We start from the raw sequence: 17,056 nt of genomic DNA, 5'->3' as shown, positions 1-17,056 counted from the left end.
CCTCAAAGAGACTTTGCTCATCTCAAGACCTTGGCTTTAGCTCTGCCTGGAATGTACCTCCCATCATCCCTGCACTAGTATCTTCACATTTCTCGAGTCCTTTCTCATAAGTCATTTGGTACATATGGTTACCCTGCCTGTTCTATTTCTCCCCTCAGTAAACCCAAAATCCCAAACCATTACTCTATCTCTCCTTTTTAGCTATTCCACATTCCCTTCTAACATGATATCTACTTTACTATGTTAATAGGGTTTTCTTTCTCCGGGATATAAGCTCCTCTAAGGCCAACAGTAGGGGTTCAATAAGCATTTGTGGAATTATTTATTTCTTGCAAATTGAATGACATCAGTTCTTCATACTATTCTTGTTAAATAACTTTGACATTTTTACCAGGCCTCAGTATCCAGCCCTTAAAGATTCTATTTTTAATCTCACTCCACCCAAAGGAAAATTTCTTGGAACAAAGGTCTGATGTTAATCATTTTCATTTGCATTTTATGTAATCCTCTGACTTGCTTGGCTTGCTTGTCTAAATGAAATGTTTCTAGGAAATGGTCCTCACTGATACCTGTCTTGTTGATGTTTGATAACTTGGCTTATTTTGTCTAGTTCACCTCATAATTCTTCGGGAAATTTGATCCAGCCTTTTCCAGTGGTGTGAAAACATTCACTATCGGCTTGCTGATGATGTGACTGTTTCTCTCCGGGATTTTAGCATTTAAGAGGCTTCAGATGCAAGTCTGAATTATTCCTATACCTACCAGTATTTATTGCTGCACTTCATCAACTCAGTTCTCCTAACTCATTAATTTATTTTACTTATATGCCCATACAGTTATGGTGACAAAAGCATCAGCAAATATGCCACAAAATAAAGTACCTTCTTCACCATATACTTCACCTTTGCATAAAGCACACTTCTCTCCTAAGACAAGTCTTCTTCTCCCAAATTATCTTAAATATACCTATCAAATAAAGGCCTGGTATAACTTGAAAAATGACAACAAGGTCACCCCAGTCAGAAAATATTCTTAAAAATATCACAAGGAGTCCCTGCATCACCTCAAAGCTTCAGGGACTCCTGTACAACCAATGGATGAAGAAGGGTTCAAGGGTTATTGTATGGCTCCTCTTTTCCTTTTAGATGCAGGCTACTGTCTTCTCAGTTTGCTACAAATTCAGTGTCTTTTCTTTGGCATCTTGTTATTCTCATCCTCCCCAAAAGGTTATATTCCATAAAATTTAATACTGAATTCTAGAGCCAGAAAAAAAAATAGAAACTATTGGTCTAACCCACACAATGTTTTTGTTTGTTGTGCTATAGCAAAATACCATAAATTGGGTAGAAATTTATTTGTATTTGTTTTAGAGAGTGGGAAAATCCAGTGTTAGCAAATAGTGAATCTAGTGATGGTCTCTTTCCTGGTTCATAGATGGAACTCTTTTGCTGTGTTACCACATGATATAAGGGATACATGATTTCCCTTAGCCCTATTTTATAAGGGCACTAGTCCAAATTATGAGGAGAAGGGCCCAATATTTTAGTACCTTGGGGGAAATGATGGAGAACCCTTTAGAGATGAGGGCCTAAACTGCACCCCAAACCCACTTATTTATCACAATGTTCTAACAGTGAAACTAAACATGAATACTGAGGTTTTAGTTTAGAAACAAAACAACTTATATATTAACATCTTTTGTTTAAAGAGAAAAAAGTAACATGTGTGCCATAGGGCTGTCATTGCTGCATTGGGATATTCTAGCCTTAGAGTTTAGGATTTTTAAAAATGAATTTGGAGGGAAAACAAACATTCAGACTATAACATACAACATATCGCATATTGAATAGAGACCATATGAGAGGACTTTAGACTCCCTGTTTGAAACTATATTACTTGCCATATCATATCCCTTTCTATATTTTTTAAAACTTGAACACCTACAGTAAGGTGGGAAATATCTGTTTTAGACTATTGCTATCAGGTGGATAAAATGCTATTTTCTTTCTGTTTACAGTTAAGGCAACTGAGACCTAGAGAATTTATGAAATACTTCACATTACAGTAACATTGTTGTTAGAATTCATGCTGTTCAATTCTTCAAGCTCTCCAATTTATAATTACATAAACAAAACTACTTAACATTAAGCATAATTGCAACTCATCTCAATTAATCTGCCTCTCAAATGAATTGTTATTTTATTTATAAATATTTAGAGAAATTTTGGCAGTGGTGATAGTCTAAGGTCTGGATTTTATATTTTGGAACAATATTCTTCAAAGTATAGGCGCTGTAATTTTTGGTTGCTCATGAAATATTTATTAATGTTAATGCCAATAAAAATAATGCCATGGTGATTATACTCTTCAGTCATTAATACTCTGAAAGAAGTAATTTGCAAATTGGCATACTGTCATTCAAAGTGTTAATTTACCACATGTGGGTAACCAATTACTCCTAGAATCAGGCTAGGCACAATTGTCAAGGACCTGGAGTTTCTCTCTCCTGTGGCATTCATATCCAATCAGTTTTCGAATCTTGTGGAGCAATTTCTGCAGGTATCTCCTATATCCTTCATATCCTACTATGATACTGCCCTTCCTTTCACCTGAGTTCAGGTCTGTCTCTTATTCAGTGAACTGTACAGTGACTATTGTCTTTGCTGTCATTCAGCCTCTATGCATAATCATCCTGCTGCCAAATGAGCCTTCTCAAAACATGGTTTTGCTTCTTCATTTGCTCCTAAATAACACTTAATTCTGGACCTTCTCTTACACACCTGGGTGTTCACACATACATGCACACATATACACAAGGACTCTTAGTTTTTATGCACTTTGTAATCTGCCAAAGGACTGTAACTATATGGATTCTGGATAATTGATGAGGGTTTGGCCTGGGCATTGGCATTTTACAAACCTCCCTAGGTGGTTCTAATGTGCACTTAAGGTTGAGAACTAGTTTTTAGACTATTAAAAGAAGCAAACTGGCATAGAAGGGAAAATAATTCCTAAGAGTTAAGAGATTAATACTCATTCTTGTTTTTTGTAATTGAACAAAGCATTGTCTCCTGTATATCAAATACTACCAAATTACATTTGTCTTTAAATGTGACATAAAGGACTTGGGCCAGGATCATTTTTTATCTTACACAGTACATATTGTTTCTTGGCTTTGTATTTGTAGCTGAAAATTTAGTGTATGCTCTAATCAATTTTATGAAGCATAAGCAACAACAAATGAGTCAAAAAAGTAATTATGAATAACTATAAAACTATGAAGGAAATATTTTATATTACAAGCAAAATCTTACAGGATTATGAGCATGATAGTTATGAAAATACAGCTACCCTCCCACATCTCCTTGGCTTCCTTTCATCCATTTTAGTTACCCACAGACAACAGTGGGTAAGATGAAGAATGGGTTGTACAGTACTATAAAATATTTTGAAAGAGACCAAATTCATTTTTATTATGATTTGCTGGTATAATTGTTCCATTATATTATTAGGTATTGTTATTAATTTTTTACTGTGCCTAATGTATAAATTAAATTTTGTCATGAGTCCAAGTGTTTATGAAAGGGCACAGTAACTACAAGATTGAATACTGTTTGCTGTTTTAGGCCTATACTAGGGGTCTTGGAATGTATCCCCTGCCAATAAGTAGAGAATCAGAAGACATAATCAGAAGTCATGATTTTTGCTTTTTAGGTTATCCTGTTCCCAATTTTAAAAAATCAACAAAGTAGGCCATCCCAATGTAAGGTAACAACAATTTGATCTCTGAAGCATTTGTTATTTAATGTTTGTTATCTCACAGACTGATAATTCTTGTTTGAAGCATTAAGTAAGGGATTATGCTTCATTGCTTTTCCCATTTTATGCACACAAGTTGTGATGAAGTAGTTAGATATAGTCTACTCTTTAGGGCCTTTTAAGAGCAACAAAAAATGATTAAACTCAAAATTAAAAATTGTGAACATGATGCAATGGGGCATTAGTAGAAATATCCAAGTCTTTCTTACTGAATAATGATAAAAGCTGGGCCCATTGTTCCTAGAATGGAGTCTCTACTTGAGCCTTTATAGATTTCTTAATCTTACTAGGTATTGGTAATCTGTGGCAGTCCGCACTGGCACTGCAGGGATACTATTTTTCCCCTGGGTGTGCATTTTCTGGCTTTTTATGGTAGTCTTCTAAGTACCCACTGAGAGCTATAAAAGGAAATGTTGAGGACAAACAACATTAGAATTCTTTGTGCTTTGGAAGCTATTCACAAAATAGACAATTTGAATCCTTGTGAACAAGTCCAGATGAATAAAATGAGTAGTGTGAGCCAAAATACCAGGTCAAGTGGGTCCAGAACCATGAATGTCTGCCAATTGGAGAAATCCTACAAGTTAAGGACTAAGCAGATTATTGAGGGCAAAAGCAGAAATGAGTCTGAGAGTCTAAGGAAATGTCTAGACAGTGACAATTTCACTTTTTCTCCAAACTGGTCCTGTTTTGTTGAAGTTGTTCCTTCAGTTTAAGAACCAGCTTGTTTTATCAAGAGTATAATACATGATGCCATGTTTAAAAATTTGATTCCTCTAAAGCTCTGGAAAAATTATCCACAGTTATGTCTTCTGTCCTTTTCTTCAATAATCATAATAAGAATGATGATAAAACAACAATTAGCATTCAAAGAAGACTTGTTCCCTCTTGGGGATTTTAAACCTTTGGCCTCTTCATTGTCTCTCTGGTCTGAAGGGTAAGCTTGAACTGTAAATTTAAGAAAGTTCTTTATAGTCAGTTGCTTATGGCCAGGAAAATCATAGCTAGACAGAGTGTGCTACAAAAACTGCTATGCATTTATTATGCATATTTTTGGAAGAGTCATGGACTCTTTCCTGTTAGGGTTTTGCCCTAAGAATTTTTTATTCATGTTCATGCTTTGTGCCTCATCAAAGTTTCAACCTCAGCTCCCTCTCATACATTATGGGCAAGAAAACAGCTAAGTTAGACTCATTGCTTCTGCCACTTCTAAAGGAGAGCACAGTCAGGGATTGGCTCTGAGGGGTAAAACAGTAGGATTATGTGACTGGAAATCAGGAGAGGACAGAGTTGCAGGACTTCAGGGTAATGGTTCTGAGTGTTCCCTAGAGCTTGTGCAACAATTTATTGTACTGTGGTTGGAACCGAAGTCACACTCACCTTCTTGATCTGATTGGTCCATCAGGAATTATTGTGTTCTCAGTGTTTCTGCCTACTGATTTTTTGAGTCACTTTCACTAGCTAGAGATTAAGAAAATCTGAGGCCGGTGGGGGTGGGGGGGATCAGACACCCAGTTGCTTGCCCCTGTTGCCTCTGATGTATTCCTCTGAAGACAGAGAACTGCCTCATTCACAGAGGCTCTAAATCCTTCTGGTTTTTTGATTAGGCATGTAATGTTTTTTCACATTCCCGGTCTCATTACTTTAAATATCTAGGTATTATTTATTACAACTAAGTAAAGACCCAAGGCATCAGTCAAAAGCAGAGGAAATGGGCAAGTAGCCTCAAGAAAAAAGAAATGTAAAATTGCAGCTGTTATTCTAGGTCATATTAACTCTTTCAGCCTAATAATCTTATGAGGTAAGTTCTATTACTATTTATATTTTACAAGCTCAGAAACTGAGGCATAGAACATGAAGAAATTACCCAAGGTCATAGAGCTGTGTAGGGCAGAGGCTAGACTTGAACTCAGAAATTCTACTTCTACTAGCTCTGTTCTTAGCTACTCTACAGGGCTATGGCTATGATTTTAATTTTTACCTCATGTTTGTTTTATGTGGAGTGTTTGCATAAGGTGAATGAGGTAAGGTTTTCCACAGACTGCCACTTAGACACAAGATTAATGTGCTGAGCGTGATCAGGGTCGACCATCACACTGTTTTGTAAATTAACCTCTGTTATGCTCTAGTCAGACTGCATTGGGAAGTGAAAGGTTTTTCATCTTGGGTCTTCTCATTCACTCACAGGCAGAGCCAGCTGTGTCTAAGTCTTTGATTTCTTGAATATAAAGGGAGAAACACTGCTATGAGATTATTGCATTTTATTCAGAAGACTGAAATGTGAGGATACAAGCTTCTGGGGCCCAAAAAGCCAACAGGATCTGGTGAGGTTTGGCAATATAATTCAGAGAAAATCCTCAAAACTACTCAGCAAAAATGATGTCAGAGAAACATACAGCTATAAGGCTTTTCATGCTGTTGTTTCCATGAAACTAATGGACACAAAGGATATCATTGTTGTTAGTTAAATTAACTGCCTGCGTAAAAGAATTATGAACTGCTTTACTCAGTTGTGTTGCATCCAGCCAATGGTGGCCACTGAATATAAAGCAATTTATTATTTTCTAAGGAGCAGCTAGGGAATATATAGCACATATAAATTAAAGAGGTGTAATCACAAATACAAGGGCAGATACAATAGTACAGAACTCTAGTGTATAAATTGAATATTAAATAATGTGCCTACATAGACTCATTATGATTCTTATTTCAGCGAAGAAAATGTATATATGCCTATTACACTTATTGATCTCACTTTGTAACTTACCTTACGTTAAGCAAAAAGGATCTGCAATTCCCAATTCTAAATGATTTTACCTTTAATGTTCAAAAATGACTCCAGGATTTCAAATGCATATTTCATGGGAAACTGACATCTACTTGAATTTGATGAAATATCTCTCCATTGGTGTTGCTGAGTCACATGATACTTGGAAATTGTTCAGAAAGGAGAAGCAGAGCAGAAATAAGTAAGTTGCTAAGATTTATCTAGCACTGAATCTATCTGATAATTATTCCTAATCTACTATCATGCTATTGCCTAGTTAGTTTTAGTGTAATTTAAAAATTGTTATGTAAATAGTTAAGAAACTAACAAATTCAGTCAAGGGATTAGAAAAATACCAATGAATTAAAAACTAAAAAAAAAAAAATCAGATGAAGATTATTAAGGTAAATATAGAAATTTATGTTTAGAAAGGTAGGTTGTTCAACTAAATTGAAGTATTTATTCTTTGAAAAGAAAACAGTAATATACACAATTATTGAGCCAATTTCATCAGGAAAAAGAGAAAACGTGTATAAAAACAATGTTTTAGTGGTTGTCTGTTACTTACCTTCTCATTATTTCCCCCAACCATAGCTCTTATTTTCATTTGGTCAGCTATGGTCCTACTCCCATCAATGTGAGAGCTTCTACCCAAACCTAGAAAAAGGACATGTAATTTAGGTGTATGCCAGTCAGTATTGCCTGTTAACATGGCCTATGCATATGTCAGGAGAACGGTGCTCACGGTCATATTTAACGTGAAAATAGAAAGAGCTGATCCTGGGAGATCCTGGGTACCATTTTCAGACAAAGGACATATTTAAGAAGTTGATTTTTCTATATCATATTTCTATATTCAGTATTGAATGCCTAATGTTTTTCTTTCAAAATGTTTTTATTTTTCTCCATGAATTTCAGAATCATTTTGTAAATATCTTAGAAGATACTTTTATATTTTTGTTGAAGTTACATTAAATTTATAAACTTGGTCAGAGCTAACATCTTTATAGTCTGCTCCCAAAGGGGATTTTATTTAAGTAACCATACATTTTTTTCCTCTAAATTAGTTTTTATTCTTTAGAACTTAACCTTAAATTTAACTATAATTTTTTACAACTTTGGAAAAAAGGTGATTCTAGATTTTGTTAGAAGAGTCAACAGGGAAAAATTTCCAAGAATATATTGAAAAAAACAACAAAATGAGAGAAAACTTCAATATATACATAGTAAAATTAATGCATAGTAAAAGATGGCAGGACTTAGTATATTATGAGTATACAGTGTGTGTATATGTATGTGTGGGTGTTGTCCTTTCACTTGTAGCTTTAATATCATGTCCCTGCCCACTTTGAACTCTTCCTTCACAAGCTCCTGTATCAGCCACCTCCCGGCTGAGTTGGGACTGAGGGAGGCACCAATAGAATGAGATTGGAAGGTGGCAGGATGAAAGAAGCCAGGAGCCTCCCATCAGTAACTCGCTCCTGTACTCAACTCTATTTCATGGACTGACTTTTCTGCCTCCTCTGTGTCCTTCAGGGCTCCCGCTCTGGCCAGGCAGCTTTTGTGTTGCTGGTCTCACCTCTCATGGGGAGCTCTGTCTTAGGTTCCAGTACCTACCTGATGGCTTATTTCCAATTCCTATCTTTTCTGTTTGATTCTGCTTTGTAAATGGAAATGAGAGTATGTAAATGAGATTATAGTGAGAATTTCACCATCTTTTGTATTTAAAATCCTTAAAAGAAATTATTTGAAAGGTATTATTATTATAAAAAACTATGTTATAAAAACAAACACCAACTTCTAAAATTCAAAATTCATCATTTAGATGTTTAATAAGCTTGGGGGGAAACTGTATATAGTAAAGGGCTACTATTAGTATTTAAAATGTTTCCGCCAAACAATATAATAACAAACATTATAAGAAAATAGATTAAAAGGATAAATTAAATTTTTTAAAACAATACTAGTAATTATTAAAGCAAAATCAGTTATTTAAAAATGAACATTTGAGTTACAAAAGTTGTTATATATATTTGGTACAGAATTTTTTAAAACTCCTTGAAATTGGCTAGATATGTAAATATAAGCCTGCATTTGAAGTGTGGAAAATAAATTCATACCATTTTTCTAAAAGGAAATTATGAAAACTGGATCAAGTATAGAAAATACATACAGTTCTATAAAATTATTTCTGAAAAACATTTAGAATTGCGCATAAGATTACAAAGGCAAAAAGTGCATGATATATGGTTGGCTACATTATTGATAAATTTACAGCAGCCTAATACCCAAGAGTAGGAAATTGGTTTTAAGTGAATCATTTAAAAAAAGTGCAACTCTATGAAGTGTAAGTTTTTGATAAGAAGAATACCTATTGGAAAGAAAAAATGTTATAAAAATGTGTGTCATTAAATCTGGAAAAACATAACAAAATACAAATAGGTTTTATGAAAGAAAAATGGGATTAATAAATATTTAATTTTCTATTTTTTTTCTCTTTGGCATGTTTTTTTTCTATTGGCCATGGATTATTTTTAAAGAATAAGAATATGTTAAAACTTAAAGTTCAACTTATAGCTTACTTTTTACTTTCCAGAATTAAAAATTAACAGGTATAACTGGAGCATCTCTTTGTAAAATGGATGGATAGATCCAAAAATATTTCATCTAAAGAACCCCAAATTGTGTGGCTTCCTTCTCAGAATACAGGGAGGGAGACCTCTAAACCAACATTGATGTAGAGTGTTAATACTGCCCTAGGAGCATTGATGTATCCTCAAAAGTGTTTCAGTTGCTGGAACAGGGATGCATAGTTCTAAAAATGAAAATAGGCCCTTCTTAGATAGTCACTGCTCCAGGTGAAATTTAGCTCTTATTTATTAATTAATTTACCCTTATTTCTCCTTATCCTCCCATGTTTGTGCAAGACAAAAAAAAAAAAAGACTATGTCTCTCAGTGAATAAAACTAGTGATTCTCCCCCTATTAAGTTTATTGGTACATTTTAGGTATAAAATACAGTTACATTCATCATTGGGATCTTGTACCATTACATGAGTATCTTGGTTCTTATTTTTTCCCCCTTCCCCTGCCCTCCCTTCACCCCCTCCACCCTTCCCTATTTGCAAAGACTTTGTTTCCATTTTTTTCCTTTTCTCATATTTTTTCTTTTCCCTTCTTTCCTTTCCCCTACCCCTCCCACTTTCCCCTGCTCCTTTAGACTTTTTCTTCCTATTACACAATATCAATTATACATTTTTTAAATTACGATATCAAGATCTAGGAGACATTACCACAGATTTTACAGCATTTAAAAGGATACAGAAAGCATATTACAAAAATCTGTAAAACTAGTGATTTTTCCAGTGATCTCAATGTTTATTTCTTAGAAGGTTGAAGACTTTCATCATTTTGGGTCACCTGTATCTTGCTTTTACCTTGTAAGTTTTCCTCTCATGTTTACCTTTTGTTGCTGTTGTGGTTGGTGAGGGATGTTAAGAGAATACATAGGACAAGGTGTTTTCAGTACTTATTTCTCCACACAAATCTTCCCTGACCATCCTCCTCTCTCCCCATTAATTGTAGTTATGTATATTCATTTGGCATTTTCTTCTTCACTGTGACCCTGTCCTCATTCTTAAGTAAGGTACCTTAGTTCTGACAATTTCATGTTTTATCTGCTGCCAAACATTTTGCTTTGACGTTTAATCCTTAGAAACTATTAGCTGAGGTGCTTTTCCACCCTGACCCTGCAGCAAATTCATCACTTTACCTTCATAACAGGAAGGAAAACAAAACAATGAGCATAATAATGCGTCAGAACTGGTATTTGTCTTTTGATTTTAAGAATTTAATTACATAATATTTGATACTCATTACATTCTGGCTACTAATATGTAAGTTCATTAAAGTCAGTATTTTAGTCACTTTATTTGTTGCTGGGAGAAAATACCGGACACCTACAGATTAGAAGAGAGATTTATTTTGGCTCATATATACAGTCCATGGTAGGCTGGCTACAAAGCAGTATGACATGGCATAGAGACATGGGCATAGTAGAGGAGACATTCAGAGACACTACATCTATTATCACTCAGATATTTACCAACTGCAATACTTATAATATTCAGTCAGATATGACATGCTCCAAAGTGGAAACTCGATCCATCTTTGTGGACACATGCTTGAGTGAATGACAGAAGACACTTTGCCTGCCTTCATGAAACTTATGTTACCCCTCACAGTCTTTTCTCTGCCTACATAGGGTTCACATGTGTGACATCCTAATATTGAGGAAAGTACAAAAATACTTGCAATATAATGTTGGGAACATTTTTTAAAGAAAATACGTAGACTATAAAAGAGTAGAAAATAGGCACTTGAATGAGTTCAGTGGGCTAAGGCTCTCTGGGGAGGAATAATTGAGAAGCATCCTGAAAGTGGTAGGGGAGTGTATTAGTCAGCTTTCCCACTTCCAAGATGCAATATTGAACATTGAGAACTTAAACAAGGAGAGGTTTTATTTGATTCATTGGATTTGGTTCATGATTGACCAGCTCCAAGGCAGAATTATCATGGTGGAACCAGTGGTGAAGCTAAACTGCTTGGCTCATGGTGGCAAGGGGGTGGAGCAGGATAGCGGAACCAGAGAGAAAGGGGTAAAGGAACAGATACCTTACTGAAGGTCCTGCCACCACAATCCACCCAGATACATCCAGAAAGTGCCCCACCAATCCCCTGGTTGGCTCCCAAGCCAGTCAAGTTGACACAATCAAACTTAACCAACACAGGATGTTAGCTAGTTGAAAAAGCAAATGAGTACTGCATGAGTACAAACCCCAGTTCTGCATAGGAGAAAGGTGAGTGGCAGAACTGGCTACTTAATTTTTTTTGACCAAGTGCTATTGCATATACAGCATGCTCAGGAAGCCAGCCATGGAAAAGAGAGATTGTGCAGGGCTCTCTACAACCATCAGCACTATCACAGGATTGAGAGATGGAGGCTGTGGCAACATGGAGAGCCCAGCTGCATCCTAAGGCGCAGGAGAGTCCAGGTTCAGAGGCCAGTAGACCCCATGTGTCAAAACTGCTGATTCTCCAAGAGAAGCTACAACCTTAAAGGTTAAAGTTGAATGCTTACAATTTAAAAACATTTAATTCTACTGATCCCAGAGCAATCTTCTAGCCAAAAGCTCGTGACAAACTCTGTAACAGATTGGAAAATATTGTCCAAAAGAATAGCTTTCCTTGTGTGCTTTGAAGTATTGTTACAGTGCAGAATTAATTAACAGTTCAGTTTTGTAAAACTTAGAATGTTCTTGGATGTTCCTACTTCAGAAATCTCTGCAATGCTCACGTTCTTTCAAAAGATGTTTCCTTTGTTACACTTTACTCCAAAAGATCTCAGAGTAATGATGCTATGGCATCACCTGTGAAATTTAAACTGAAAGTATAATGAAGCTACTCAAGCTTGTTTAATCAGAATCCACAGGATTCTGAAGCTGAGATCTATATGCTCAGAACAGATCCACGTGCATAGCTGAGACTTACTACATTCATGTTTTATGTCTTTCTTGTGTATTGCTACAAAAATTCAGGGATAAATGTAAAGTTTTCTGTCAAGTTTCTATATAATCTAGTGATAATCTCTCTATTTTATAGTTAAAAGTTTCACATATATGGAAGAAATAACAATATACAACCATATTTCTTTCAAAAATATATTGATAGATATTAACATATATAATATGATATATAAATTAAATTTTGTACCTATAAAATTACATCATATGTTTGTAATATCAAGTAGACAGTAGAGAAAGAATAATGCACACTTAAAATATTGATTTCCTCTCTGCTCAAACCCCATTTAATAGGTAAAAAAATAGCTATAAATATTTGAGGAACCCTGCCTACATATAAGTGATGCACACATTTTCTCAAACAAAAGTTCCTAAACATGCATAAATTACTGGAAAATAAATTTAAATATACAAAACCCAGAGAAATGTTGATAAGAATTGTCTTAAAGTAAAAAATATTTGGCTTGTTGATATTTTATAACATCTTTGATGGAGTCATCCTTCTAGAAATCCTTTGTAGCATTTCTGGAGACAGTAAGAGCATTTCAGACAAATGATACCGTGTGTGGTTGATTAACAAATTATGGTAATTTTTGAAGAACTACCTTTCACTAAATGTTTTACAACTTTGGTTATCATAACAGCATAACATTGGTCCTTTACTCTTAAAGAGAAAAAGTGCTATACTTTTTCTTTACCCTGAAGAAGCTTAAAATATGGTAGCTGTACTGTCGCATATAATAATACCAAATTCAATGCAGTGTGGACAAACAATAGGGAAAAAATACCTGTAACATCCTGTCAATGACAGGGATCTCTTTCTAGTCCTGATTTAGGTAGTTCAACCTATTTGTCAGTATTTTGCCAGTACAGTGGACCCTCAAGTCACGACCAGCCTGACATACGAACAACTCGGGTTGTGACTGGAATTGTAGTTTGAACTTAGGTCCAAAGTCCTGAGTTATGACCCAAATGCCAGCTGCTTGTGCTTCCAGATGGTCTCAGTTGCAGATTTAACCTTTAAAGAGTTCCAGAAGGAACATTACAACATTCTTTCCTGTGTGGAGTTAACTGAGAAATCCTGGGCCAATGTTTCTCTGAGGACTGAAATCTGTCTGTATAGAGGAGAAAGACTTCGGAGGATGTGTAGAGGAGCCTCAGCCTTCAGTTGACCAACTTGAGTTACAACCAGACCGTGTGGGTGAATTTAGTTCATAAGTCAAAGGTACACTGTATTGCAACAAGTTGAAAGCTGTAAAATTATTTTGCTTACAAATAATTACATTTTAACAATATGATCTTAAGTACAAATATTTTGTTAAATTATAGGATATATAAAATTAATATATATTATGTGTGTGCATGAGAGTGAGCCAGAGAGAAACAAGGCTGGCTTTAGTACTAGGCAAGCATTCAAACAGTTGCCACATGAATATTTCTCCCATTCAGAGCCTATTTGTTTTTCCATAACTGACATACCTCACACTGCCTGTGAAGAGGAAAAGTTATAGGTTAATCGGTAAGTAAGAATTTAAAGAACAAAGAATCATTTTTTGTTTTTTGTTTTGTTTTTGGTACCAGGGATCGAACTCTGGTCCTTAATACTTGCACAGTAGGCGGCGAAACCACTGAGTTAAATCCCTGGCCCAAAGAATCATTTTTTAAAAATAGAAGAAGTGAAATAAACCAGATACAGAAAGAAAAATATAACATGATATCACTTACATATGGAATTTTAAAAAGTTGAACACTAGAAAGAGAAGGGTGGTTATCCAGGGCTGGGTTCTGACATAAATTGGGGACATGTTGGTTGAGAGGTGCCCAAGTTGCAGTTTTGTACCATAAATAAGTCTAGAGATCCACTCTGTTGTTGTCATGAGCTTTTCCTCTGTCATTGCTTTTTATGCTTCCCTGGAATGACTGCAACTTGCTTTCCTACTATCCATTGCATCTATCTGAAGTTTGCCTTAATTTCTTCTTATCTAAATTTTTTCTAAATTATTATAATCACAGCCTTGGAAAACTCTTGTACTAGTCTTCCTTCAAACTTGACTGTCAGAAGCATAATAATGATTTAATCTAGATATCCTACATCTCTATGCCTGTAGTTAAAAGTTGCTAGCATCATATTACAAGTAGAATGTCTGATTTGACTTTAATTTAATGATTGAAAAATCTTGATTGCACATTCAAACATGTTTAGGAATCTATCACTTTCTGAGCATGTTAACTTTACCAAGCTCCAGATATTTAGTCACATTAGTTTTCTTTTGCTCCCATTACCATGAGAATCTTCATTTAAAACAAAAGCCATTTGTTATCTCATAAATGAGTAGCAATGTACAGTTGCAAGTGCTCGTTTCACTTGACCAGCAATGAAATATGTATTTATTCATTGTGGTTCTGGAGATTAAACCGATGGCCTTCGTGCCTTTTTTTGCACTACATACCCATCTGGCTGTCTCTGTGTCTGTCTCTGTCTGTCTGTCTCTCTCTCTCATGTATGTGTGTGTGTGTGTGTTAATTTTGAGACAAGGTCTTGCTAAACTGCACAGGCTGGGCTGGAAGTCAAGATCCTCTTCCACAGCCTCTTGGAGTGCTGGAATTACAGGCATGTGTCACCAAGCCCTGCTCAAAAGGGACATAAGTGTCCCTTTTCTTTTTAAAATAGTCTCCATTCTTTTTTTTGGTACCGGGGATCGAACTTGGGTCCTTGCACTTGTGCAGCAGGCAGCGAAACCACTGAGCTAAATCCCCGGCCCATAGTCTCCATTCTTGACTTCCTTGGGGATAACACTTTCCAGCTTTTCCTGACTTTGCTTTTCTGTTTTTGTTATTGTTATCTCTTCGCTATCTACACTCCTAAAGTTGAAGTGGTCCTGAGTCCCATACTGACTCCATTTGATTTCTTCCTTCTGTTTTTCCCTGAGTGATTATATCCAGTCATATGGCTTTTAAAATATAATTTACATGCTGGTGAATAAAACATTTGCATTTTAATTAAATTTTCTCAAAAACTTCCATCATATATTTCCTCCTATTTAGTGTTTTTACTTTAATGTCAAAATATGCTCCAATATAATATATTCAAAGAGAACTCAGTGGCTCAAATTTTAAAAAGTATTTTTTTGTCACTTCTCATTTTCCCACCTCTGACACTTAATTCATCTACAAGTCTTGCAAAAATTTCAAAGTATTCTACCCTTCCAATTTCCACTGCCATCATGCTGGTTCAAGCTATCCCGTTTCTTTTAGACAATACAACAACTTCCTAACTGACCTTCCTAAATTTATTCTTGCTCTTCTCCAGTGCTTTACCCGAATTAAATCAGGCCATGTCATTCCCTGGCTTTAGCTTTTACAATGGTTTCCCATTACTTTTGTACAAAATACAAAATTTTCAAGGTGAGACCATTCTTAGACTTTCTTGTTCTTGGCATAAAATTGAAATATTTCTTTCCTGTTACCATTTTATTTCCTTCAGAGCATGTGTGAAAGTCAACACATCTTATTTATTTAAAAAAATTAGTACAAACTATTTTTTGAATGCCTACTGTGAGCCTTATATTATCTGAGTACTTGTTATTTATCTACATTTTTCCCCAAAAGATGAGCTTAATGAGCAAGGAGCTTTTCTGTCTTGTTCAGACTTTATCCTCAAAGTAAGTATTCCATAAGTATAGTGCTTGTTTGTTTTTTTTTGGTACCGGGGATTGAACTTGGGTCCTTGAGCTTGCGCAGCAGGCGGCAAAACCACTGAGCTAAATCCCCAGCCCTGTATAGTACTTGTTGAAAGGACTAACAAATTAACTACTGACTGCTACCAATATTTTTAATATTAAAACAAGCATTTTAATTCAGCTTCTCATAGGTAACAAAAAGCTAAGTTCTAACCTTGGCCAAGTTCATCCAAATGACACAGATCTGGGGCAGGAGGTTAGGGTGTGGCAAAGAGGCTAGGCAATAGGGCATAGCCTGTCAATCGTGGAAAGTTATCAAATCACAAGCCAGGATGCATGTGCAGAACAGCTTCTGACCACCCAGGTCTGACCTCAAAAGAAGATATAAAAGATGGCATCCATTGACTTCATTGCCACTGCTCTCTTATTCTTACAGTAACACATCCTGTGTACAGGGTATATCTTCTTTTGTCTTCAGAGCATTTCTTCTTCTCTTTGAGTACTTATTTTTCTTCTTCTTTTATCTTTCTTTTTACCTTTAAATAAATATTAGACTTCCATGTTCATCAGTTGTCCCGTCCAATTCTTTGAATGAAACAGCAAGAGCCTGGAAAGGACCACTGGCCACCAGGTAGTCTGGTAGCCATTTTGTCTTCTTAATTATAGTGAAACCATAATATTTCTCATTTAAACTGGCTTATTTCTGAGAGTGAAAGTAATATTAAAAATATGCAGGAAAAATAAGCATAAACTAAGAGTATACTGAACAAACTGAGATTGTCCTGAACAATCCAAATTGCATATACACCCTACTAAATTGTCCTCTACAATTACAGATGCTTTGCTTCCACTCTCTAGAATGATTTTAAAACTAAATCACAGCATTTCTAACAAGCATATTTGTTATGTACATGCTTAAATGAAAGAAAAAGCTATAGATTGATACTTGGTTCTGTAATAAAGATAAAAACTAACGAACACATCCATGCTTACTAGGTAGCAGGTGGTAGCTAAGTGATTTATGTTAACTCGTTTAATCCTTACAATAAGCATATAAGATGAACATTATTATCATTCTAATTAGTGAGATAAGAAAATTGAGGCATAGAGAAGTTAAGTAACTTGCCCAAGCTTACATAGCTGTTGAGTAATAACCCTGGCATTTATGGCTTCCATAGACCATACATTGTCTACTAAGTTGGCTGTGTT

The sequence above is a fragment of the Heterocephalus glaber genome, unplaced genomic scaffold, assembly GCF_053883595.1.
Source record: "Heterocephalus glaber isolate CG9 unplaced genomic scaffold, H.glaber_assembly_v1.0 deba00000546, whole genome shotgun sequence".
Classification (NCBI taxonomy): domain Eukaryota; kingdom Metazoa; phylum Chordata; class Mammalia; order Rodentia; family Bathyergidae; genus Heterocephalus; species Heterocephalus glaber.
Note: the sequence above shows the minus strand (reverse complement) of the source record.